The sequence below is a fragment of the Macaca thibetana genome, chromosome 16 (assembly GCF_024542745.1).
Source record: "Macaca thibetana thibetana isolate TM-01 chromosome 16, ASM2454274v1, whole genome shotgun sequence".
In the NCBI taxonomy this organism is placed as follows: Eukaryota; Metazoa; Chordata; class Mammalia; order Primates; family Cercopithecidae; genus Macaca; species Macaca thibetana.
The window spans coordinates 22,020,378-22,044,538 of NC_065593.1; the positions used below are offsets into that span (position 1 = coordinate 22,020,378).

General features: G+C 48.4%; 2 long non-coding RNA genes and 1 pseudogene across 4 annotated transcripts; 1 reads left to right on the top strand and 2 right to left on the bottom strand.

Moving 5' to 3' along the window:
- Positions 1–159: 159 nt before the first annotated feature.
- LOC126938753 (uncharacterized) lies at positions 160–15,692 on the top strand. The gene is made up of 4 exons (XR_007720167.1): positions 160–562; positions 1,401–1,500; positions 7,992–8,054; positions 15,317–15,692. It is a non-coding gene; the product is annotated as an uncharacterized LOC126938753 (long non-coding RNA).
- LOC126938752 (uncharacterized) lies at positions 8,415–22,655 on the bottom strand. 3 transcript variants are annotated; one of them, XR_007720166.1, is made up of 4 exons: positions 22,446–22,655; positions 12,349–12,440; positions 9,360–10,725; positions 8,415–8,660 (listed from the first exon to the last, which is right to left on the bottom strand). It is a non-coding gene; the product is annotated as an uncharacterized LOC126938752 (long non-coding RNA). The 3 variants fall into 3 exon arrangements; XR_007720165.1 differs by having other exon boundaries at positions 9,360–10,728; XR_007720164.1 differs by lacking the exon at positions 9,360–10,725 and having other exon boundaries at positions 8,420–8,660; positions 22,446–22,637.
- On the bottom strand, positions 20,498–21,076 carry LOC126938744 (synaptophysin-like protein 1; annotated as a pseudogene).
- Positions 22,656–24,161: the final 1,506 nt, after the last annotated feature.

A 24,161-nucleotide genomic window follows, 5' to 3' on the forward strand; every position in this document is an offset into this window, starting at 1 on the left:
ACGGCTGGCGCGGGCGCCCAGGGTGACTCGGAGGCGTGGCTCTGCAGTCGCCCTGGAGCAGCTGCTCTTCCGACCCTGCCTGGGCTATGACTCATCTCCGGCGGAGGAGAAAGGGGCCTTTGTGAGCCCCCAGCTCCGGCGTCTCCCGGACAACACCGCCCTCCGGTGGCCGCGAGCCGCGAGGGCTGGGGAAGCCGCCCGAGAGGCAGCGCCCGAGCTCCCCACGAGCTGCGGTGCCATTGGAAGCGTCAGCGCCCGCCCCTCGGAGTCCAGCCCTGTCGCGGGGAAGAAAGGGGGAGGAACCGCCAACCCCTAGAGGGCAAGTGGGCTCAGCCCTAGGAAATGCTCCAACCCCTCCCACACGCCCCGGGAAACGGTATCCCAGAGCTCCGCTCCCTGGAGACCCCTCTAGAGAGGGACCTGGGGCCCCGCCCCGCAGCTGGAGAAGGGGTGAATGCCTTTCCTGCCGAAAGCCTGGTCAGCCGCCCTGCTTGTTGCGTCTCCAAGACCACGTGTCTGCTACATTTTAAAATTAGATTGGAACATCTGACTTACTCCTTTTGTGAGTTGCCTATTCATATCTTTGGTCTGCTTTTCCATTTTCTATTTTTTCTCTTGTTAATGTACAGAAGCAGTTAAAAAATATCAGTTCTGTCAAATGTGTTGCAAATATTTTTCTAAGCTTAGAATTTTACCTTCTAATTTTGTTTTTGGTGATATTTCATACACCACACGACGTTTTGATGTGGGATGACCTTTTGATATTTTTCTTTTCCTTTCTTTTTTTATTTTTGAGACAGAGTCTCACTCTGTCACCCAGGCTGGAGTACAGTGGCATGATCTTGGCTCCCTGCAACCTCCGCCTCCCAGCTCAAGCCATCCTCCCACCTTAGTTAGCCTCCTTAGTAGCTGGAACCATAGGTGCACACCACTACGCCCGGCTAATTTTTGTAACTTTTGTAGAGAGGAGGTGTCGCTATGTTGCCCAGGCTGGTCTTGAACTCCTGGGCTCAAGCAATCTGCCTGCCTTGGGCCTCCCAAAGTGCTGGGATTACAGGCTTGAGCCACTACTCCTGGCCTTGATGTTTTCCTTTATTCTTTCTCCCTTTGTTTTTTTTTTTAATTGTAAAACTGCTCCCATCTGAGTATCACACAGACATTTCAGATCTATATTTTTTCTTTTCTCCTCCTCTTCGCCCCTTCCCTCCCTCCATTTCCTCTTACTCCTTCATTTAGCTTTTAAATCCACCTGGGACTAATTTTGATATAAAGTGGAAGATAAAGATCTAAACTTATTTTTTTTCTGAATATTCAACTTTTCATATGTCATTGTTCGGCCTTTCTCTCTCTCTCTTTTGTTTGTTTGTTTGTTTTCAGACAGTCTTGGTTTTGTCTCCCAGGCTGGAGTGCAGTGGCACAATCTCTGCTTACTGCAACCTCGATTCTCCTGGCTCAGCCTTCCCAGTAGCTGGGATTATAGACGCGTGCCACCATGCCCAGGTAAGTTTTGCATTCTTAGTAGAGATGGGTTTCCACCACGTTGACCAGGCTGGTGTTGAATTCCTGACATCAAGTGATCCACCCGCCTCGGCCTCCCAAAGTGCTGGGATTACAGACATGGGCCACCATGCCCAGCTCAGCCTTTCTCTTTTAGTAGAATATTTCCTCACTGGTTTGAAATATCACCTTAATTATAAACTAAATGCTCGGGCCTATTTCTGGCCAGGACCCTGACCTTATACATTAAGCCAAAGGATATGGACTTCTTTAAAAAAAAAAATCATATTAGGCCACTAATTATGGATTTAGGACATTTATTCACATTGTTTTTAAGCTCCAACTAAAAGCAGGCTTGAATGAAGCATCTGCACAGGAAAACTGGAGAGGAAAGATTTCAATTAAAAGGACATAAACATTTTAAGTTCTTTCTTTAAATTTATTATTATTTATTTTTAATAGAGATGTGGTCTGGCTGTGTTGCCCAGGCTGGCTTTGAACTCCTGGGCTCAAGCAGTCGTCTTGCCTCAGCCTCCTAAAGTGTTGGAATTACAGGCATGAGCCACCACACCTGGCCAACATTTTAAATTCTTGTTATACAAAATGTCAAACCTTCCTCCAGAATGTTCATAGACTAAAGCACATCCTCCCAAAAGCATGTGAGAATGCCCTTTAAACTACACCGTTCTGAGGTTGAGTATTGTTTGTAAAACTACATCCCAATTTGAAAGGCAAAAATACCATCTCATTGTTCTCTCATAATTTGCATTTCTTTAATGCTTGAAAGTGAATTTTTTCATGGTCATTTATAAAATACCTAGATATAAGCTTGACACAAAATGTGCATGTCCTATAAACAACAAAAACTTAACTAAGAGGTTTTAAATAAAGTTTACATACGTGGAAAGGCATGTGACACTTGTGAATGGAAAGATGCCGGTTCTGGCCAAATTAATATATAAGTTTTGTGTGATTATTTTTTATAGCATTTTTTTTTTTATTTTTTAAAAAATTAGAGACAGCCTCTTGCTGTGTTGCCCAGGCTGGAGTGCAGTGGTGTGCTCATGGCTCACTGTAACCCCAAACTCTTGAGCTCCTGTGATCCTCCCACCTCAGCCTCCCAAGTAGCTAGGACTACAGGTGCATGCCACTACGCCCAGCTAATTTATGTATTTTTAATTTTTTTGTAGAGATAGTGTCTTGCTGTGTTGCCCAGGTTAGTCTCAAATTATTATTATTATTTTTTCTGGAAAGAGTCTCACTCTGTCCCCCAGGCTGGAGTGCAGTGGTGTGATCTTGGCTCATTGCAACCTCCAGCTCCCCAGTTCAAGCAATTCTCATGCCTCAGCCTCCCGAGTAGCTGGGATTACAGGTGTGCACCACCATGCCCAACTAATTTTTTGTTTTTTAGTAGAGACGGAATTTTGCCATGTTGTCCAGGCTAGTCTCAAACTCCTGAGCTCAGCCAATCTGCCCACCTCGGCCTCCCAAAGTGCTAGGATTAAAGGCGTGAGCCATTGTGCCCAGCCTGGTCTCAAACTCTTGTACTCGAGCGATTCTCCCACCTCGGTCTCCCAAAGTGCTGGGATTATAGGTATGAGCCACTGCACATGGCCAGTTTTGTGCAATTGTATTAATAATAAAAATTCCAATATGATATTTTTGGGGAATTTTACATAGTGAATCTAAAGGTCATAGACAAGTTGGGACAACCAAGAACACTGAAAAAAATGGCCAGCAAAGGAGAACTTGTTCATATTAGCAGGTGTTCTAGAAAGACCCTCTAATCTCCATACCCAGCTGGGATTTTGAAGAGATGTTGTAGTGAAGTTATTATTTACAGAGACATGGGCCGGGTGAAGGGAACCAAGAGGGGAAGTTGAAGCTTGTGCAACAGCAGGACTCCATTAGCACCCCAGACAGTTCGTTCGGAGAGGGTCGGCCGCACCCAAGTTACAGGCCTAGGGCTGCAGCCACTGCCAGAACCACAGCAAAGCAGGGAGGGAGCAGGACAAATACATACCCCCTCCCATCCTGTCACCTGTCCCCCTTGCTGTTGCCTCTTGATGGCTGAACCTTATTCAAAGTGGCCAGGGGAAGTAAGTGGTTCAATGCTTAGGGCTGGCTCAGTCTCCCAGGGCACAGAGAAAGGTAGGGGAGGCTGCAAAGAGTATCTGGGGACACAGAGATTAATCAGGACATGCGGTAAGTCCACCTTGGGACACTTTTCTAAGAAAATCATCTGCCATATGCTCAAATATTTTTTACAAGGATATGGACTGCAATATTATCTACTGTTTCAAACAAGCCAACTTAAGTGTTCGACAGTAGAAGTTTCGTTAAATAAAAAATGTTATGTCGGCTGGGCATGGTGGCTCACGAGTCATCCCAGCACTTTGGGAGGCTGAGGCAGGAGGATCACTTGAGGTCAGGAGTTCAAGACCAGCCGGTCCAACATGGCAAAACCCCGTCTCTACTAAAAATACGAAAACTAGCTGGGCATGGTGGTGCATGCCTGTAGTACCAGTTACTGGGGAGGCTGAGGCAGGAGGATCACTTGAGCCCAGGAGGTTGACGCTCAGTGAACTATGATTATGCCGCTGTGTTCTAGACTGGGTAGCAGAATGAGACCCTGCCTTAAAAAAAAAGAAAGAAAGAAAGAACCCGGGAGGCGGAGGTTGCAGTGAGCCAAGATTGAGCCGCTGCACTCCAGCCTGGGTGACAGAGCAAGGCTCTGTCTCTAAATAAATAAATAACAAAGTGAACAATTCAGTGGCATTTAGTATATTCATAATGATATGCAGTCATCACGTCTATCTAGATCCAAAGCGTTTCCATCACCCCCAAAAGAGAGCCACACTCATTATACAGTCACACTGCATTCCTCTCTCCTTACAGCCTGGCAACCACAAGTCTACTTTCTGTTCCTGTGGATTTGCCTATTCTGGATATTTCATATAGGTGGAGTCATACAGTATGTGACCTTCTGTGCCTGGTTTCTTTCACTTAGCATAATGTTTTCAAGGTTCATCCATGTGGTAGTATGAATATTTCATTCCTTTCCAAGGCCAAATAATGTTCCATTGTATGGACAGACCACAATTGGTTTATCCATTCATCCACTGATGGACATTTGGGTTGCTTCCACCCTTTGACTGTTGTGAATAGTGCTGCTATGAACATTTGTTGAGGAAGTAATAATTAGGTAGCAACCTGACAAAGCAGATTTTCTCATTTGTGAGATTTTTTTATTTTTATTTTTATTTTATTTTATTTTTTTTTGAGACGGAGTCTCGCGCTGTGTCACCCAGGCTGGAGTGCAGTGGCGCGATCTCGGCTCACTGCAAGCTCCGCCTCCCAGGTTCACGCCATTTTCCTGCCTCAGCCTCCGAGTAGCTGGGACTACAGGCGCCCGCCACCGCGCCCGGCTAGTTTTTTGTATTTTTAGTAGAGACGGGGTTTCACCATGTTAGCCAGAATGGTCTCGATCTCCTGACCTCGTGATCCACCCGCCTCGGCCTCCCAAAGTGCTGGGATTACAGGCTTGAGCCACCACGCCCGGCCAAGATTTTTTTATATGAACATTTCTGGCTAATGCCTGTAATTCCAGAACTTTGGGAGGCCGAGGTGGTCAGACTGCCGGAGCCCAGGAGTTTGAGACCAGCCTGGGCAACATGACAAAAACCTAGTCTCTACAAAAAATACAAAAATTAGCCAGGGCCAGGCGTGGTGCCTCACACCTTTAATCCCAGCACTTTGGAGGCCAAGGCAGGTGGATTGCTTGAGCTCAGGAGTTTAAGACTAGCCTGGACAACATAGTGAGATCCTACCTATTTGTTTTTAAAAATTATTTTAATTTTTTTTTTTTTAAATGGAGTCTTACTCTATTGCCCAGGCTAGAGTGTGGAGTGCAGTGGTGCAATCTCGGCTCACTGCATGCAACCTCCACCTCCCAGGTTCAGGCGATTCTCCTGCCTCAGCCTCCCAAGTAGCCAGGATTACAGGCATGCGCCACCACACCCGGCTAATTTTTGTATTTTTAGTAGATATGGGGTTTGACCATGTTGGCCAGGCTGGTCTTGAACTCCTGACCTCAGGCGATCCGCCCGCCTCAGCCTCCCAAAGTGTTGGGATTACAGGTGTGAGCCACCAGGACAGGCCTCCAGTTTTTTTTTTTTTTTTTTGAGACGGAGTCTTGCTCTGTCGCCCAGGCTGGGGTGCAGTGGCCGGATCTCAGCTCACTGCAAGCTCCACCTCCCGGGTTTACGCCATTCTCCTGCCTCAGCCTCCTGAGTAGCTGGGACTACAGGCGCCCGCCACCTCGCCCGGCTAGTTTTTTGTATTTTTTAGTAGAGATGGGGTTTCACCGTGTTAGCCAGGATGGTCTCGATCTCCTGACCTCGTGATCCACCCGTCTCGGCCTCCCAAAGTGCTGGGATTACAGGCTTGAGCCACCGCGCCCGGCCCAGTTTTTTTTTTTAATACAAAAAATAGCCAAGTATGGTGGCACATGTCTGTAGTCCCTGCTACTCGGGAGGCAGAGGTGGGAGGATCATTTGAGCCCAGCAGTTCAAGGCTGCAGTGAGCCTAGATTGTGCCACTGTACTCCAGCCTGGGTGACAGAGTGAGGCCCTGTCTCAAAAAAAAAAAAAAAAGAAAAACATATGGTGGTATAAAAGCAAACGACATTTTTGCCATACACATAATAAAACCAGCTTTATTGATTTCCAGGAATATCTGGGTCCAAAGAAAATGTTCTGTAGAGAGAAGGGAAGAAAATAAGCATTTGTTGAGAACCAAGTGTCAGGGCTAATACATGGTAGCAAATGCTGCCCTGCCTGTATCTCCTTGGCCACCTGAAGTCACCTGCAGACAGCACCTTTAGGAAGGTGGCTTCCTACATCTCTGCCTAATGACATTTCCTGGATAACCAGCACTCGTTCACATAGGGGCAGTTCCAAGGCACTTCCTCGTCCTGTAACCGAATGGCAGGTTAGTTTGCGGAGTCCAATTTTTTTTTTTTTTTTTTTTTTTTTTTTTTGAGATGGGGTCTCACTGTGTCACCTAGGCTGGAGGCCGTGGCTCATGCCTGTAATCCCAGCACTTTGGGAGGCTGAGGGTGGCAGATCGCTTGAGCTCAGGAGTTTGAGACCTGCCTGGGCAACATGGGGAAAACCCGTTTCTACAGAAAAATGCAAAACTTAGCCAGGTAACCCAACCCCACCTGTGGTCTTAGCTACTTAGGAGGCTGAGGTGGGAGGACCACTTGAACCCAGGAGGCAGAGGTTGCAGTGAGCCGAGATCCTGCTACTGCACTCCAGCCTGGGTGACAAAGCCAGACCCTGTCTCAAGTAAATAAATAAATAAATAAATAAATAAATAAATAAATAAATGCCTGGTATAAATTAGTCCAAAGCTAGCTTAGGGGAAGGAGTACAGGTGTCCCGCCTTTAAATATACTGCTTTACTTTTGGAGCAGAAAGCAGGCACTTTTAAAAGGCAGGGGAAGAAGTGAGCAAGTGGGGGTCTGCACGTTAGCTCTGGTATCTTAGCTACTGGGCAGTTGAACAGGTGACTGCTAGAGACTTCGTGAGCAGGACTAGGCTGAGAAATCCCCAGGTGGGAGGGAGTCTTACGGAAATTGGCTGTTATCTCTCAAGGCAGCCTCTTGGTGAGCGAAAGTTCTGAGGCAACCAGGTGGAGGATAAGAGTTCCCTGATGGGCAGGCTTTGGTTTGCAAATCAACGTAACTCTCTAGGAGAGATCCATCTTGGAGCACAAAGTTAAATGAACTTGCCTTGTAGAGAACATCTGCTGAAAGGTGAGGTAAAAGGTTGTATTTGCATGTCTAAAGGAATGAGTAGGAAGTGGGAAACTGGGGAACAGGAGAAAGAGAAGAGAGAAAAAATAACCGTCTCTTAGAAAAACGGGGCTACTCACAGTCCCTCAGCTAAATACCCTCGAAGTGTGTTTGACCCAGGCTCACAGCCGTCCCTGGTGGGGGTGAGCCCCAGTTGCCCACTGCGGTTAACTCAGACTTCTAGGGCTTTCCTCCCTTCTGGTCTCACTGGTCCCCTCCCTCACTGCCTTTAGATTTCTTACCTCTACTTGCTGATTTACCTTGAGCAATTACTTAAACTTTGTGCCTTAGGGACCTGATTTGTAACATAGGGTGGTCATAGTACCTGCTATGATGAGGACAAAAGAAGCTAACATGTACCAAGTGCTTAGAACAGTGCCTGGCACATAGTATGTCCTCAAAAATGTCAATCATGACTACATAAATAGAACAAGTCAGCAGGCTGTGGGAAATGAAACTTACCCGGCCAGCTTCGGTTTCCACCTCTGTGAAATGTACATCAAAATGTCTATTTTGAGAGATCACTGTGAGGGGTACATTGAATGACATAACCTATGTCAGGTACAAAGAAAGCACAGGGCTTGGCTCAGAGTGGGCTAGTGCTGGACATGCTAACTGCTCTATTTTCATCAAGCGGCTGTGCTGTCAAGAGAGAATGACCTCTACCAAGCAAGAAGGGCCAAGAGTTGGGGTGCAGGTGAGACCATTTCTGACTCCCAGGCCACTTCCTCCTTTGTCACTGGAGAAAGGTGCGATTTCAGGCAGGTCGTGTCCCTTGGGCCTTGGTTTTAACATCTCTAAAAAGGAGTGATTGGATTTGGGGGATTGCTAAATGATGTCCTACTGGCTCTAAAGATCTAGGGAGAGCCCCTGTCCTGAAATAGACACACACACACACACACACACACATTCCTATACACACATAGACAAACACATCCTATATACACACATACATTCACACATACACAATACATACATATACTCATATACACACATGCTTATGTAACTGATAGGTTCTTCCTTCCTGCTGCACAAATAAAGAACACGCCATAGCAGTAAGGAAAGAATTTAATTGACTTGTAGCCAGCCACGCCACACTCAAACCAATCTCCTCCAAGGCTCAAAGGCAGTTTGGGTAAAGGGTGGGGGTGGCCAGGCAATGGGTGCTTGCTGCTGATTGGTTGGAGTGGAGATGAAATCAGAGGGGGTCAAAGCTGTTGTCTTGAACTGAGTCACTCCTGGGTGGGGTCACAGGAGCCTTCAGGTCCAGGTGGAGCCATGGGTGTCAGACACGCAAAAATATCTGAAAAGATATCTCAAAAGGTCAGTCTACAATAGTGATGTTATCTGCAGGATCCCTCTGGAATAATGGCTACGCCTTATCAGAAATCAGGTTCCTCTTCTCCCCCTAGTCTAATGGCCCTTCATCAGCTTTAAAAGGCAGTTGACTTTTGGGGAAGGCCTAGTATAATTTAAACTATAACCTTGGCAGGGTGCTGTAGTTCATGCCTGTAATCCCATCACACTCGGAGGCCAAGGTGGGTGGGTCACTTGAGGCCAGGAATTCAAGACTAGCCTGGGCAACAGGGCAAACCCCATCTCTACTAAAAATGCAATAAAATTAGCTGAGTGTAGTGGCACGGACCTGTCTCAGCTACTTGGGAGGCTGAGGCATGAGAATCACTTGAACCTGGGAGGCGGAGGTTGCAGTGAGCTGAGATTGCACCACTGGACCCCAGCCTGGGCAACAGAGAGAGACCCTGCCTCTAAATAAATAAACAAACAAACAAACAAATAAATAAACGATAATCTAAATGTCTCCCAAAGTTAGCTTAGCCTAAGCCCAGGAATGATTAAGGCAAATGCAAGATGGGGATGGGTTAGATTAGATCTCTTTCACTGCCATAATTTTCTCAATGTTACAGTCTTTGCAAAGGCAGTTTCACTCACACACACACTGCAGAGAGGAAGCCGCTGTGGCCACATTGGGCCAGTGACTCACCTCTGGAAGCTTTAGTCTCCAGGCTTGGTTGGCCTTGAAAATCACCCTAGAGAAGAATAATGTGTCCAGAAAACATTTCCAGGCACTTCCATGTGCTGTGCAAATGCTGTTTTCTTCTTAGGTCCCTCCTCTCCTTTTGTCACTTTGCAAATGTCTGCAGCTGCCTTGGCCAAGTGTGGGATCAGGTCACATTGCTCTGCCGAGGGCTGGGCTGGGGCCCAGGAAGCCAGACTCTCCAGATCAGCCTGCCCTGTCCTCCCACCCACCTCTTCCCAGCCCCTGCAAGAATTCAGTTAGCCCGGAGGAAGAAGGCAACAGCCCTTGGGGGTGTTTTACTGGGCTCCTCAAACATGGCTGCAGCCCTTCCCAGGAAGCCAGGTTAAGAGAAAACTACAGAACAGATGGGGCCTGGGAAGGAGGAAGCATTGGACTGAAGAGGCACAGAGACGAGCAGGGAGAGGGCTGAGTGATGCAGGTGCAGCCTCTGGGCTGGCTCCAGGCCTTAGACACACATGGCAGGCCTTCGCTTAGTGTCGGGACAGCTCCAGTGGGCAAGCAGAACAACTTTCTTGTTTTTCTGTACCTGTGCCCCATTTCTGATTCGGAGTTCCTTTGCCATTAGGCTGGTGGGGAAAAATATGTAACTTCTTTCTTTCTTTATTTTTTGGAGACAGGATTTCACTCTGTCGCCCAGGCTGGAGTGCAGTGGTTCCATCTCGGCTCACTGCAACCTCCACCTCCAGGGTTCAAGCATTTCTCCGGCCGCAGCCTCCCGAGTAGCTGGGACGACAGGTTCATGCCACTGTACCCAGCTAATTTTTGTATTTTTAGTAGAGATGGGGTTTCACCATCTTGCTCAGGCTGGTCTCAAACTCCTGGGCCCAAACAATCCACCTGCCTCAGATGCCGCTAGGATTACCACCCCACCTGGCCTAAATATGTAACTTCTTCCAGGATTTATGTCCTAGTTCCGAGGTCTTTGTGCAACATCACGTGGTAGGATTTGGTCCTCAGAAAACCATCACTCTGACGCTGTCCTTGCTGCACCCCCAGAGCCCCTTCAGGGCCAATGTTTTCTTGTTACTTCAACGTGGTCAGCCTAGAGGATCTCACTACCTCCCCGAGAACTGCTCCAGGGCCACAGATCTCTTGCCATCTGTCATTCCTTTCTGGGACAGGAGACCCTGCTGGTTCTGGAGGAGTGTGGGGTCTGGTCTCCCCTCTACTTCCGGCCAAGGTGCCTTGAGCATTTGCACAAATCTTCTCTTCACTTTTTCTCGCTTCTAGACACAGCTCAGTTCCCTAAGGGTTCAGGACTTTAAGAAAGAGTTTTAGGGTACTACTCACTCTGCCCCTGCCCTCGATGCTGCTTGAATGCGGGAAAGGAAATGGGAAAATACAGGGAGAAAAACGAACATCAGTGAGTGTCTCAAAATAATATCCTGCCACATACATTATCCCATTTAATCTCCCCACAATCCTCTGAGTGTTTTTGTTTTTGTTTTTTTAGACAGAGTTTCACTCTTGTTGCCCAGGCTGGAGTGCAGCGGGGTGATCTTGGCTCACCGCAACCTCTGCCTCCCGGGTTCAAGCTATTCTCCTGCCTCAGCCTCCCAAGTAGCTGGGATTACAGGCACGCGCCACCCACCACGCCCGACTAATTTTATATTTTTAGTAGAGATGGGGTTTCTCCATGTTGGTGAGACTGGTCTCAAACTCCCGACCTCAGGTGATCCGCCTGCCTCGGCCTCCCAAAGTGTTGGGATTACAGGCATGAGCCACTGCACCAGCCTACAATCCTCTGATGTTATCCACATTTTATAGGTGGGGAAACCAAGGCTTAATAAGGTCACATAACTAGTAATTCTGTGTCCCTCCCACCTATATTCCTGAAAACACTGAAGCAGATCCCAAACTTTTTTTTTTTTTGTACACAGAACTCTTTTCTCTCCTTCCTTCTTCCCTCCCTCCCTCTGTCTCTCTCTCTCTCTCTCTCTTTCTTTCTTTCGAGACGGGGTCTTGCTGTGTTGCCCAGGCTGGTCTCAAGTGATCCTCCCACCTTGGCCTCCCCAGCGTACTGGGATTACAGGTGCACCTGGCCCACAGAACTCTTTATTCAAAAGAATCTCCCTTGAAAAACCGGAAAGTGTGTTGCTGCTCTGGTCGAAGGCAACTGGGATGAGGAGCTCAGGGGTTGCCTCCTTATCTTCACTTCTGGATGCACCTGTGACACTTCTGTGACTTCACAGGCTCCAAGAGCACATTTGGAAACCTCTGGGCTGTATGACCTCCAGGCAGGTTCTAAGGCCAACCCCTCAACTCACTATGCATGGATTGTGACACTCGTTGGTGCCCAGCCCAGCGGATTTCCTTGGAAGATGCTGGCTTCTTGGCACGTGTAGTCAAAACGTCCTGCTTGGTTCTTCCCCAGACTGCTGGAGCCCACTCCTGGATGGGATGTCAGGGCCAGATCCATGGCTTCCTGAGAGAATCTGGAGGCTGGCCCACCTCCCGCTGCCCAATCCCTCCAGTGTGTCCAACATAATCAGCCCAAACTGCATGGGGCCAATTTATTTAAATAAATGTTAATCCTTCTCAGAGCTAGATGAATGGGGCCTTTGGAAACAGTGCTACAATTTGTCCCCTGAGGTAAGTCTTTTTTTCTTTTTTGCAATCATCTCTTCATTGAGGCTGCTGCCATCTCATCTCCTTTTGATTCATAAAATCACTTGTCTAGAAATATTCAGCCTGGGCAATACAGTGAGACCCTGCCTCTACTAAAAATTTAAAAAAAAAAAAAAAAAAAAAAATTAGCTGAGCATGGTGGTATGTGCCTGTAGTCCCAGCTACCCAGGAGGCTGAGGTGGGAGGATTGTTTGAGCCCAGGAGGCAGAGGTTGCAGTGAGCCAGGATCATGCTACTGCACTCCAGCCTGGGTTACACAGAAAGACTCTGGCTAGGAAGGAAGGAAGGAAGGAGTAATACTCACAGCCCTTGGGTTTTTGTAGCTCATCCCTCCATCCATCCACTCATGGGATAAGCATCAGGTGAGCATCTGAGTACTAGGTGCTGTGCTAAGCCCTGGGGAGGCAAAGACAAGGAAGACTCATCTCCTATACAGTCCCCAGTTCCCAGTTCCCAGCTCGTGCCTCTGTGCTTTTCCAGCCCTGGGAAATTGTCATGGACATTTGCTGGCACTGGGCCCCCTCACAGCTCTCTGCTCTTGCTTCCCATTGCCCGCCTCCTGCCAGCACAGTCTTGGTGAGACACAAAATCAGGGAGCCTTGCCCTCCCATCATGGAAACCAAAGGGGTCTCTGAAGGTTTCCCCTGCCCCAGTTCTTCCTCTCCCTGCCCCAGTGAGACCAAAGCGTCGACACCTGACCCCAGCCCTTCCAGTCAGAGCCCTTCCCAGGACTTTGAAACAAGGTGGGAGAGGCAGTTGACTTGTTCACCACAGCCGCACAGAGCCTGACTGCCAAGAACCTCTCTGCTACTTCCTGTTCTTTGTCCAGACCTAGTTCTCCAAACTTCCTGTGGGTTTTGGGCATCTCCCAAGTTTTCTTTTTTATTTAAAGACAACCAGAGTTAGTTTCTGTCTCCTGCAGTTAAGGATCCCTGGCCAGGCACGGTGGCACATGCCCATAATCCCAGCACTTTGGGAAGCCACAGCGGGAGGGCTGCTTGATGCCAGGGGGTCTAGACCAGCTTGGGAAACATAGCGAAACCCTGTCTCTACAAAAGATTTTAAAATTTGCTCTGCATAGTGGCATGGTCTGTAGTCCTAGTTACTTGGGAGGCTGAGGCAGGAGGATCTCTTGAGCCTCAAGAGGGTTCAAGGTTACAATGAGCTATGATGGCACCACTGTACCAGCCTGGTAACAAAACAAGACCCTGTCTGTAAAAAATAAATACATTTTTAAAAAAGATCATTGACAAGCATACTGGGTTCTAGCTGTTATTTCAGTTGTATCGAACATGCTGGAAACATACTTTGCCAAGCACCTGTTCTGGGTCAGGTGTTGTGGATATATTGACCTGGAGGAAGACAGACAAGTAAACGGTCAGTGTTTAAATTATGGGAAATGTTGTGGAAGCCTAGAGAACAACAGAGGAAGAGGTCAGCTCCACCTGAGGGGAGGAGGGGCCAGGAAAGCTTCAGAGAGCAGGTTATCCCAACGGGGGTCCCTGTTTTTGCCCCTGCCCCCACCTGCACCCTCTCCCCCTTCTCAACACAGCAACCTGAGGGATCATTTACAAATCACATCAGGTCACGGCTGGACTCAGAGCTCTCCGATGGCTCCCATGTCACTCAGAGTCAAAGCTGAGGTCCTGCTGAAGCGGCGTCACTATCTGGGGCAAATACCCGAGGTTTCTTGTCTCACGCCAGGGAAATTGAAGACACGGACACACAAGAAGTGAGTTTTAAGAGTGGAGGTTAAACAGGCGAAAGAAAGAGAAGAGAATAGCTTTCTTTCCTGCAGAGAGAGAGGCTCCCGAGTGGATCTTCCGGTTTTGTGGTGAAAAGCACGGGGTGGGGGTGCGCGGGGTTTTACAGACGAAATTGAGAAGGTGGTGTCTGATTTACATAGGGCCTGAGCGATTGGTTGGGCCAGGTGTGACGTTTGCATAGTGCGTGAAAAAGCTGGCCATTCCACCCTAATCTTTTATTATGCAGTTGGAGTCTCTATCTGGCTGGCGCCATGTTGTCTGTTCCTTACTGTACATGTGGTTGACAAAGAAAAGGGAAGAAAAGTTGAACATGACATTTTGGCCCCCAGGTAGCATTTTCCTGTAGGCACAGCTGCCAGCATTCACCCGTGCAAGTTTCCAGCTTGCTTATCTACGTCTGCAGCTCGATTTTACAGGCTGCTCTTTGTTAGAAAAAGAAATGATCTGGGGCTGCTTTTGATTAAAAAGAAAACCTTACCGAGGACATCCTTGCCCTCATTCTCTGCCTAAGAAATTTCTTTTACTTTTATTCTATTTTATTTTATTTTTTTTGTGAGACAGAGTCTCGCTCTGTTGCCAGGCTGGAGTGCAGTGGTGCGATCTTGGCTCACTGCAACCTTCGCCTCCTGGGTTCAAGCGATTCTCTTGCCTCAGCCTCCCAAGTAGCTGGAACTACAGGCACGCGCCACCATGCCCAGCTATTTTTGTACTTTTAGTAGAGACAGGGTTTCACCATGTTGCCCAGGATGGTCTCGATCTCTTGACCTCATGATCCACCCTCCTCGACCTCCCAAAGTGTTAGGATTACAGGCATGAGCCACCATGTCCGGCTAGAAATTTCTTCTTAACTCCTATATCACTACGATGCTCTAGAAGGCCTTATATGCCCAGCAAAGACTACATCTCGCAGTCCTTGTGCAGCTGGGTAGGGCCTAGTGCCAACCTCTCAGCAATGGGATGAAATTGCAGTAGGTGGGTGCATCTTCCCCGTCACTTGCCTAAGAGGAAATGCTGGACTTGAACTTCTTCACTGTACCTTCCCACTCTGCCTAGAATGTGCACAGCCAGAGCAGCCCCGGAACCCACAAGGAGGGGTTAACTCCTGGCTCCTGAATGACTGTGTGGAACAGAGCTGCCTTCTGTCCATCATATGTGCAGTGGGGCCTCCAAAGGTTTCAGAAGTGAGCAGCCCTGCTCTGCTGCCCTCTCATGTTCCTGCAGCTGGTTTTGATAAGTAGTTGGACTTTTCTATCTCTGTCAGATGTTAGTTATCAGCATGTTTTCCTCCATGTTTCTTCTAAGTTGCAGCTGCCTTAAATCTGCTGTAGGCTAGGAAATCAGACCATCAAGTTTCCTAGAACAGTGACTAACATAAACAGGTTCTGAGGGAGGCCTGAGAAGACCACTTGTGACAAAAGTGGGTGTGATTTAGCACATAGGCTCTGAGGTGTCTAGAGCTTATCAGAGGCTGTTTTGACCTTATTCTTATTTTCTCTTGTTTTCCAGAGTTTGGAGTTTGCTGAAATGTAACCTCAGAATAAGTGGGGTGTGACTGCCCTCTCTCCTTTGAGGGAAAAGAAAAAGTATTTTCAGGCCGGGTACGGTGGCTCATGCTTATAATCCCAGCACTGTGGGAGGCTGAGGTAGGTGGATTGCTTGGGCTCAAGAGTTTGAGGTCAGCCTGGGCGAAACACTGTCACAACAAAAAATACAAAAATTAGCCAGGCATGGTGGCGCATGCCTGTGGTCCCAGCTACTCAGGAGGCTGAGGTGGGAGGATTGCTTGAGCCCGGGAGGTTGAGGCTGCAGTGAGCCATTATTTCACCACTGTGTTCCAGCCTGGGCGACAGGGCCAGACTATGTGTCAAAAAATAAAAGAAGTATTTTCTTTTTTTTTTTTTTTTTTTTTTTGAGACGGAGTCTCGCTCTGTCGCCCAGGCTGGAGTGCAGTGGCCGGATCTCAGCTCACTGCAAGCTCCGCCTCCCGGGTTCACGCCATTCTCCGGCCTCAGCCTCCCGAGTAGCTGGGACTACAGGCGCCGGCCACCTCGCCCGGCTAGTTTTTTTTGTATTTCTTAATAGAGACGGGGTTTCACCATGTTAGCCAGGATGGTTTCGATCTCCTGACCTCGTGATCCGCCCGTCTCGGCCTCCCAAAGTGCTGGGATTACAGGCTTGAGCCACCGCGCCCGGCCAAAAGAAGTATTTTCATCCCTCCTTATTAACAGGGAAATTGTGATGCAAAGACAATACTCATCAAAATCCAACCAGTTTTTTGTGATCTGAGAGTTTGTTTTAAAAAAAAAAGTCCTGGCCAGGCGTGGTGGCTCATGCCTGTAATCGCAGCACTTTGGGAGGCTGAGGCAGGCGGATCACCTGAGGTCAGGAGTTTGAGACCAGCCAGGTGGGCCAACATGGCAAAACCTCATCTCTGCTAAAAATACAAAAATTAGCTGGGCGTGGTGGTACATGCCTGTAATCCCAGTTACTTGGGAGGCTGAGGCAGGAGAATCGCTTGAACCTGGGAGGCGGAGGTTGCAGTGAGCTGAGATCACGCTATTGCACTCCAGCCTGGGCGACAGAGGGAGACTCTGTCTCCAAAAAAAAAAAAAAAAAAAAAAAAAAAGTCCAACTAGTTTTTCTATGGAAATAGACAAGTTTTTAAAAAATTTATATAATAAAGGACTAAAGGGTCAAGACTAGCTAGGACACTATTGAAGAAGAAAGTGAGAAATAAGATGGGAGGGGCTTGTCCTACCATAATAAAGAATTATTATTAGCAAGACAGACAAAGAGACCATGGGGCTGAACAGAGGACCCAGAGATGGGCCACATATTGATGGGAACTTGGACTGTGACAGAGGCGGTTTTACTACACATCAGCGGGAAAAGAAGACACCAATTTGTACATGATACCAGAACAACTGGCTAACAGATGCAAAATATAAAACTAGATTCCTTCCTCACATTGTACACAAAGACAGACTCCGGATATATTTTTTAAAACTAAATATAAAAAGCCAAATTTTAAAACTTAAAAAAAATCTGCAAGCAAATACAACCATGAACTTGAAAAGGGGTGGGTTTCTTAAATAAGATAAGAAGGACGTAATTTATGAAGGAAAATGTTGATGAATTTGACTACCTTGAAATTTTAAACTTCTTTATGATGAAATCATAAATATGAAAAGGCAAGATATTGGCAATTCATTACAACTTGTTTGTGTCCAGAATACATCAATAAAAGAAGAACAATTTAAGAGAAACAGGAAATTCACAGAAGAGGAAACCAGAATTGTCATAAACAAATGAAAAATGCTCAACCTCACTAGTAATTATGATAATTCAAATCAAAATAAAGACTTCATTTCACACTCATCAGATTGGCAAAAATTAAAAAGCCTAATAACACCATATTGGCAAAGATATGGGGAAATGAGAAGTCATAAGTGGCTGGTGGGAATATAAATTGGTAGAAGCTTAAAATCCTTTATTTGCAATTCCAAAATGAAAAACTCTGAAAACTAAGTTTGCTCCCCTAAATTTGGTTTAAACTCCCTTATTTATTTATTTATTTATTTATTTATTTATTTATTTATGAGACGAGTCTCGCTCTGTTGCCCAGCTGGAGTGCAGTGGCGAGATTTCGGCTCACTGCATTCTCTACCTCCCGGGTTCAAGAGATTCTCTTGCCTCAGTCTCCTGGCAACCTCCACCACACCTGGCTAATTTTTGTATATTTAGTAGAGAAGGGGTTTTGCTATGTTGGCCAGGCTGGTCTCGAACTCCCGACCTCAGGTGATCTGCCGCCTGGGCCTCCCAAAGTGCCGGGATGACAGGCGTGAGCCACCCAGCCCGTTCTGGTTTAAACTTACTTTGTGACAAAACCTGATATGAACCAATTTGAGGCTACCTGTAATGTTAATATTAACGTATTAATTTAATATGCTCATGGCAGCGGCGGGCCGTCCGCAGCGCTGGGGCGCGGGCGGCGGTGGCAGGAGCGGCTGCCGGAGCAGCAGTGGCGACGGTGGGTACACTGTGCTCGCGTCCCCGAGGCAACCGACTGCGCCGCTCCCACCCTCGCGCGGCCGGGCGAGACGTGCCCCCAGGCCCGAGCCTCCCGGGCTCAGGACCCTGGCCCCGCGTCGCCGCTCTCTCCCGCTGCTGCTGCCGGGAGGCCGCTGGGAGGAGGCGAAGCTGGGGCCTCATTCCCGGGCCCAGCGCCGGAAGGGAGAGCGGCGTCTGCCCTACCAGGGGTGCGGAGTTCCTGCGCCTCCGGAGGAGACTCTGCGCAGGGCCGCCCGGGGCCGCGTCCCTGGGGTCCGCCCCGCATCCGGGTGACCGCGGGCCTGACACTCCCGAAGGCTGGGCCCGGGCCCACGATCCGCTCCCGGAGGCGCCCCGCCCCGGGCCGTGCCGCGAACCGGGCGAGGGGAACTCCGGGCCACTCCTGAGTGCCGCGGCCACGGGGGTAGGTTCGCGGAGACGACGCCCCTGCCCCAAACCCAGACCCGGCCCCGGCCCTGCGAGGACCAGGAGCTCCTGCCCCAGGCCGCGAGGGGTGCGGCCCGGGCATCACGCTCCACGTAGCAGGCGGGAGCTGAGAGCGGCAGCAGCCGCCCAAGTCCAGACTGTGGACCCGGGCCTCTCTGCACTTTTGGGGGACCAGGAAGGTGCTCGCCTTGTCCTTGCAGGTGGGGGTGCCCACTCCCATTGCTTGGCCTCTGCTTGCTCCCGGCCCCGGCTCGGATCTCGAAGTGGGGTTGGGGCCCAGCCCGAGGGCTGTCACAGCCCGGCCTGGTGTGTGCACGCTAGGAGCATTGCTGACACGCCCCACTGGTTTCAGATCAACTTTGGGGAATTTAGCGATAGCTACTAAAAGTCGAAGATGTGCATGCACTGTGATCTAGCAACCATATGCCTAGCAAAACAGGCCGGGCTCGGTGGCTCACGCCTGTAATCCCAGCACTTTGGGAGGCTGAGGCGGGTGGATCACTTGAGCCCAGGAGTTTGAGACCATCCTCCTGGTCAACATGGCAAGACCCCTGTCTCTACAAAAAATTTAAAATTTAGCTGGGTATGGTGGCATGCGCCTGTAGTCTCAGCTACTTGGGAGGCTGAGGTGGGAGGACTGCTTGAACCTAGGATGTTGAGGCTTCAGTGAGCTGTGATTGTGCCAATGCACTCCAGCCTGGGTGACAGAGCAATACCCTGTCTCAAAAGGAAAAAACGCCCACACATCGATACAAGAATTTTCACTGCAGTGCTGTGTAATAACAAAAATGGAAACAACCAACAGTCCATTAGGAAGGGAACAAATAAACAGTTTTATTCAAACAATGGGAAACTATAGAGCATTTTAAATTAACAAATCAGATCTACAATGTACTGACACGGGTAAATCTCAAAAATGAGTGAAAAAGCAAATTTCAAAGAGATTTACACAGTATGATAGTATATATGTACATATATTGTTAATATAGGTGTTATATGTGTGTATGTAATCCCAACACTTTGGGAAGCTGAGGTGCATGGATCACTTGAGCCCAGGAATTCGAGACTAGCCTGGCCAACATGGTGAAACTCCATCTCTACTAAAAATACAAAAATTAGCCAGGCATGGTAGCTTATACCTGTAATCTCAGCTACTTCAGAGGCTGAGGCAGGAGGATCGCTTCCTGGGCCCCCATATTTTATATATGTATATACCTCTGTAGTAAATGTGTACGTATGTATGTGTATATATATATGGTCAAGAAGAATCTACACTAACTTGGGACACTGGTTACCTATACAAAGGAAAATGGGAGGGCTTTAGATTTATCAGAGTTTTGGGGGGTTTTTTTGTTTTGTTTTTTTCCAAAAAAGAGAAATAGAAAGCAAATACGGCAAAATGTTGACATTTGTTAAACCTGTGTGGGCAAGTACAGAGGTCTGTTTAGTATTCTTTGTGCCGTATTATATTATATTATATTATATTATATTATATTATATTATATTATATTATTTGAGACAGAGTCTCACTCTGTCACCCAGGCTGGAGTGCAGTGGCACAGTCTTGGCTCACTGCAGTCTCTGCCTCCAGGGTTCAAATGATCCTCCTTCCTCAGCCTCCCAAGTAGCTGAGATTACAGGCACCTGCCACCACCCCTGGCTAATTTTTGTATTTTTAGTAGAGACAAGGTTTCACCACGTTGGCCAGGATGGTCTCGAACTCCTGGCCTCAGCGATCTGCAAGCCTTGACGCCCCCAAAGTGCTGGGATTACAGGCGTGAGCCGCTGTGCCCAGCCTGAGTTTATTAACGGCAGTTTGGCTCTCAGTGCACCCCTTTCCCACGTGATGCCTTCTGCCATGTTATGACATGAGGCCTTCCCCAGAGGCCAAGCAGATGCAGTCCCTTGACCTAGGACTTCCCAGCCTCCAGAACTATAAGAAATAAATTCTTTTCTTTATAATTTACCCAGTCTCGGGTGTTCAGTTATAGCAACAGGAAAGAGATGAAGACACTGTTTTCCACAGTGGCTGGACCATTTTACATTCCCTCCAACTGCACAAGGGTTTCAATTTCTTCACATTCTTGTCCACACTTGTTATTTTCTGTTTTTGTTTTACAGTAGCGATTCTGATGGCTGTGAGGTGATATCTCATTGTGTGGCTTAAAAAAAAAAAAAACACACATTACTTTTATTGGAAACAAATAATGTGCCTCAAGATGTTGGCAACGAGTCATGATATAGACATATATTTAATACAGTGTATTTCTCCCTTTAATTACATTCCAGCAGGAGGTGGAATACCTCCTTGGCTATGAGGAGCAGAAGTATTTCATGGATTGTGTAAGTTGGCCTCCTCATACTTGTACACACACCAAGCATTTCCCCTCCAAAGTATCATATTCAGAAAGACAAAGATCACAGATACATTTAGGAATCCCATGCTGGTCACAGAGCCAAAATAACACATCATCATGATTTCTTACAAGCAGAAGTTCCTGAACAATATTTTGACCAGTAGTTATTTTAATATCTGCAAGAGCTTTTGCCCAAGCGAGCTTTTGAAGTGCTCGCCAATCACAAAAGATGGCAACAAGAGTAATGACAAAGCCAATCAGGGGAAGTTTAGGACTACCCTGATATAGGTTCCTGTAACCAACATAAAACAGTACAGCAACGCAGTACAGGAAGACAGAGATGGCAAATGTAATAGGATTGTACAGAAGTGTCATCTCCTAGGAGGACTTGACTTTCTAATTTATATCATACACATTAATACCTGGAGGTGACTGAAATGATGCCTGATTTAACCTGAATGGATAATCAGAAGTAGCTGTAATAGTTTCGTAACTGTAGAAGGACAATTCACTTGAATTTCTGTTTGCTCTTAAAAACCTCCACAGTTGGCAAAAGAGAAGATGGAAGCCATCTACTCCAGGCCCTCGAGGAAGCTAAGCAGCTCCCTGAGTAGGGTTGAGGTTGATCTGGAAGGCCACATCCTCTAAAGGAAGGAAGGAGAGAGAGTCAGGATGGTGGGGGCCTCAGTAGTTTTGCATTTCCCTAATGATTAGTGATGTTGAACATCTTCCCAAGTGCTTTTTGGCCACTTGTTTATTTTCTTTGGAGAAATGTCTATTCAAGTCCTTGCCCATTTTTGAATCAGGATTGATTTTTTTGTGGTCTAGTTGTAGTTCTTTATACACTATGGATATCGATTCCTTATCAGATCTATGATTTGAAAATATTTTCTACCATTCTATAGGTTCCTTTTTTCACTCTGTTGATTATACTCTTTGACACATCCATGGACAAGATTTTAAAGGGCAGGTAGAAGTCAGACAGTTTGAGCAGCAGTGTAGTGAAGAGAAGGCATTTCACTCGAAGGAAATAGCCTGTGCAAACACACAGAGAGAACCGCAACATGCAGATAGTTGGGTCTTGCTAATACACTGATGAAGGGTAGGAGGTGGGGACAGGTGAGACTGGAGGAACCACATGACAGAGGACGGTCCTAGGCTCGCGAAGTAGCTGGACTTCGTTCTAAGGTGCCACTACTCAGAGTGGTCCGAGGACCCTGGCCCAGCACCCCCTACTAGGAGTTTGTTAAAAATGCAAATTCTGGCTGGGATCCTGGCTCATGCCTGTAATCCCAGCACCTTGCGGGGTTGAGGCGGGAGGATTGCTTGAGTCTAGGAGTTTGAGACCAGCCTGGGCAACATAGTTAGACCCCATCTCAATAAAAAAGAATAATTAAAAAATGCAAATTCATGGAGGCCCAGTTTTGACCTATTGAATCAGAATCTCCGGGGTAGGGCCGGGGGATCCCGGTTTTAATCAGCCCCCGGGATTATTCCAAGGTTCCGTAGAGTTTAAGGGAAGTGGAGGAACTGCCGAGGGGTCCGCTGAAGTTTTGGAAACATCCCTGGTGAGAAAGACGGCCCGGGTTGTTGTTTAGGCCGGGCACCCTGGGCTTGGCTGCGTCCCCATCCTCTTCCAGCCGCCCCGTCCCAATCCGACCCCGCCCGAGTTCTGGCCGCCGTCCGACCCCTCGGGGCCCGCCCTGCGCCCCAGCCTCCTCCCCGCTGTGGGGTCAGGGGTCAGGGGCGCGCGGCTGCAGCCAAGCCCACATTCCTCTTACTTCCCGCCATTGTCCTGGGTTCCTGTGGCCGCGTCTCCACACTCGCTCCTGACCGCCCCACAGTCCCGGGGAGTGATGACTCATTTCCTTTCCCCTGCTGACATCATCGTGCCCCCAGCGTGGCCCGGCCGGGGCGGCGGCCTGCGCCCTCCCAGGTCTCCTCCCAGCGCCTCTAGGCGCGCGGGCGCAGGCGCGGCATGGCCCTTCTCGGCCGGCAGGGGGCGCCGGAGCCCGCTGGGGCCTCCCGGGCCGCCACCACCACGGCCGGGGCCGGAGAAGGGGGAGGGACAGAGAGCGGCCGCGGCCCTGCTGTCCCGCTGAGGGCCTGGCTGGGAGTCAGAACTCTCACGGTCACGGATAGGGAAACTGAGTCCCGAGCCTTGACCAAGGCAGCACAGCCCACCCTGGGAAGTGGGGGACTGGAATTCAGGACGCTCGGCCCCAGGCCCATGGTTTCCCACAGACCGCAGGTGTTAATCTTCCCGCACCCCATGGTATGTATTTTCAGCACAAAGTCTGCAGATAATATTCCCCCAATTTCCATCACTTGTGGGCCCTGAAACGTGGTCGCCCTGGAACCATGAGGAACCCAGGGCCACTTGGGCTCCACCTGGGAAGCACGTAGAGCCTGCAGTTATTCGGCGGCGCTGCCCCCGGCTGATCTGGCTGTGTCTGTCGGGAGGTGCCCCTCACCCTCGCATCCACCCCGGCTCCCCAGCACCCACTGCTGGTCCTCAGGACCCGACCCTGTCTCCTCTGCCTTCCCTGTCAGGTTTCAGGGAGGCAGAGGAACTCACTTAGCCTGAAAATTTCAGATATTTCATAAGACTGAGCCACCTAAGAGTGCGTCCCTTTAAGACACATGGAAGAAGTCATGCAAGGCCACACGGTGAGCTAGAGCTGAAATGATACCTGTCCTTCCTCAGACCTGTCACCCCCCCATGCTGCCCACATAATGAATGCAAAATGCTCCACCCAGTGTCTGACAGTAGTGTAAGCACTCAATGAATGGTAGTCCTTGTCATTAGGAAGCTAGTTGCCTAAATTCTCAGGGCCTCAGGCTTCCTCATCTGTAAAATGGACGCAGTAGTACAATACCTTATAGTGAGGATTAAATGAGCTCATGCATGGAAGTTAGTTACAGCAGTGGTGTCCGGTAAGCATGCAACAGCCCACCAGCACTTGGGCTCCATGAAAGGGGAGTTCTGTTGTTGTCTGGTTTTTGTCTTGTTTTGTTTAGACAGGGTCTTACTCTGTCACCCAGGCTGGAGTGCAGTGGTGCGATCATGGCTCACTGCAGCCTTGACCTCCCCAGGCTCAAGAGATCCTCCCATCTCAGCCTCCTAAGTAGCTGGTACTACAGGCAAGTGCTGGCTAATTTTTATATTTTTTGTAGAGACGGGGTTTCACCATGTTGAAACCTGACCAGACTATGTCAGGCTGGTCTCAAACTCTTGGTCTCAAGGCATCCACCCACCTCAGCCTCCCAAAGTGTTGGGATTACAGGTGTAAGCCACCGCACCTAGTCTCTGTTGTTGTCTTTTCTTCTTTAATTGACAAATAAAATTTTATATATTTATAATATACAACATGATGCTTTGATATATGTATACACTATGTGTGTCACTGGAATGGCTAAGTCAAATTAATTAACATATGCATTACTCTGCATACGTGTGTGTGTGTGTGTGCGGTTGTCTTTGTGTACTACGATGT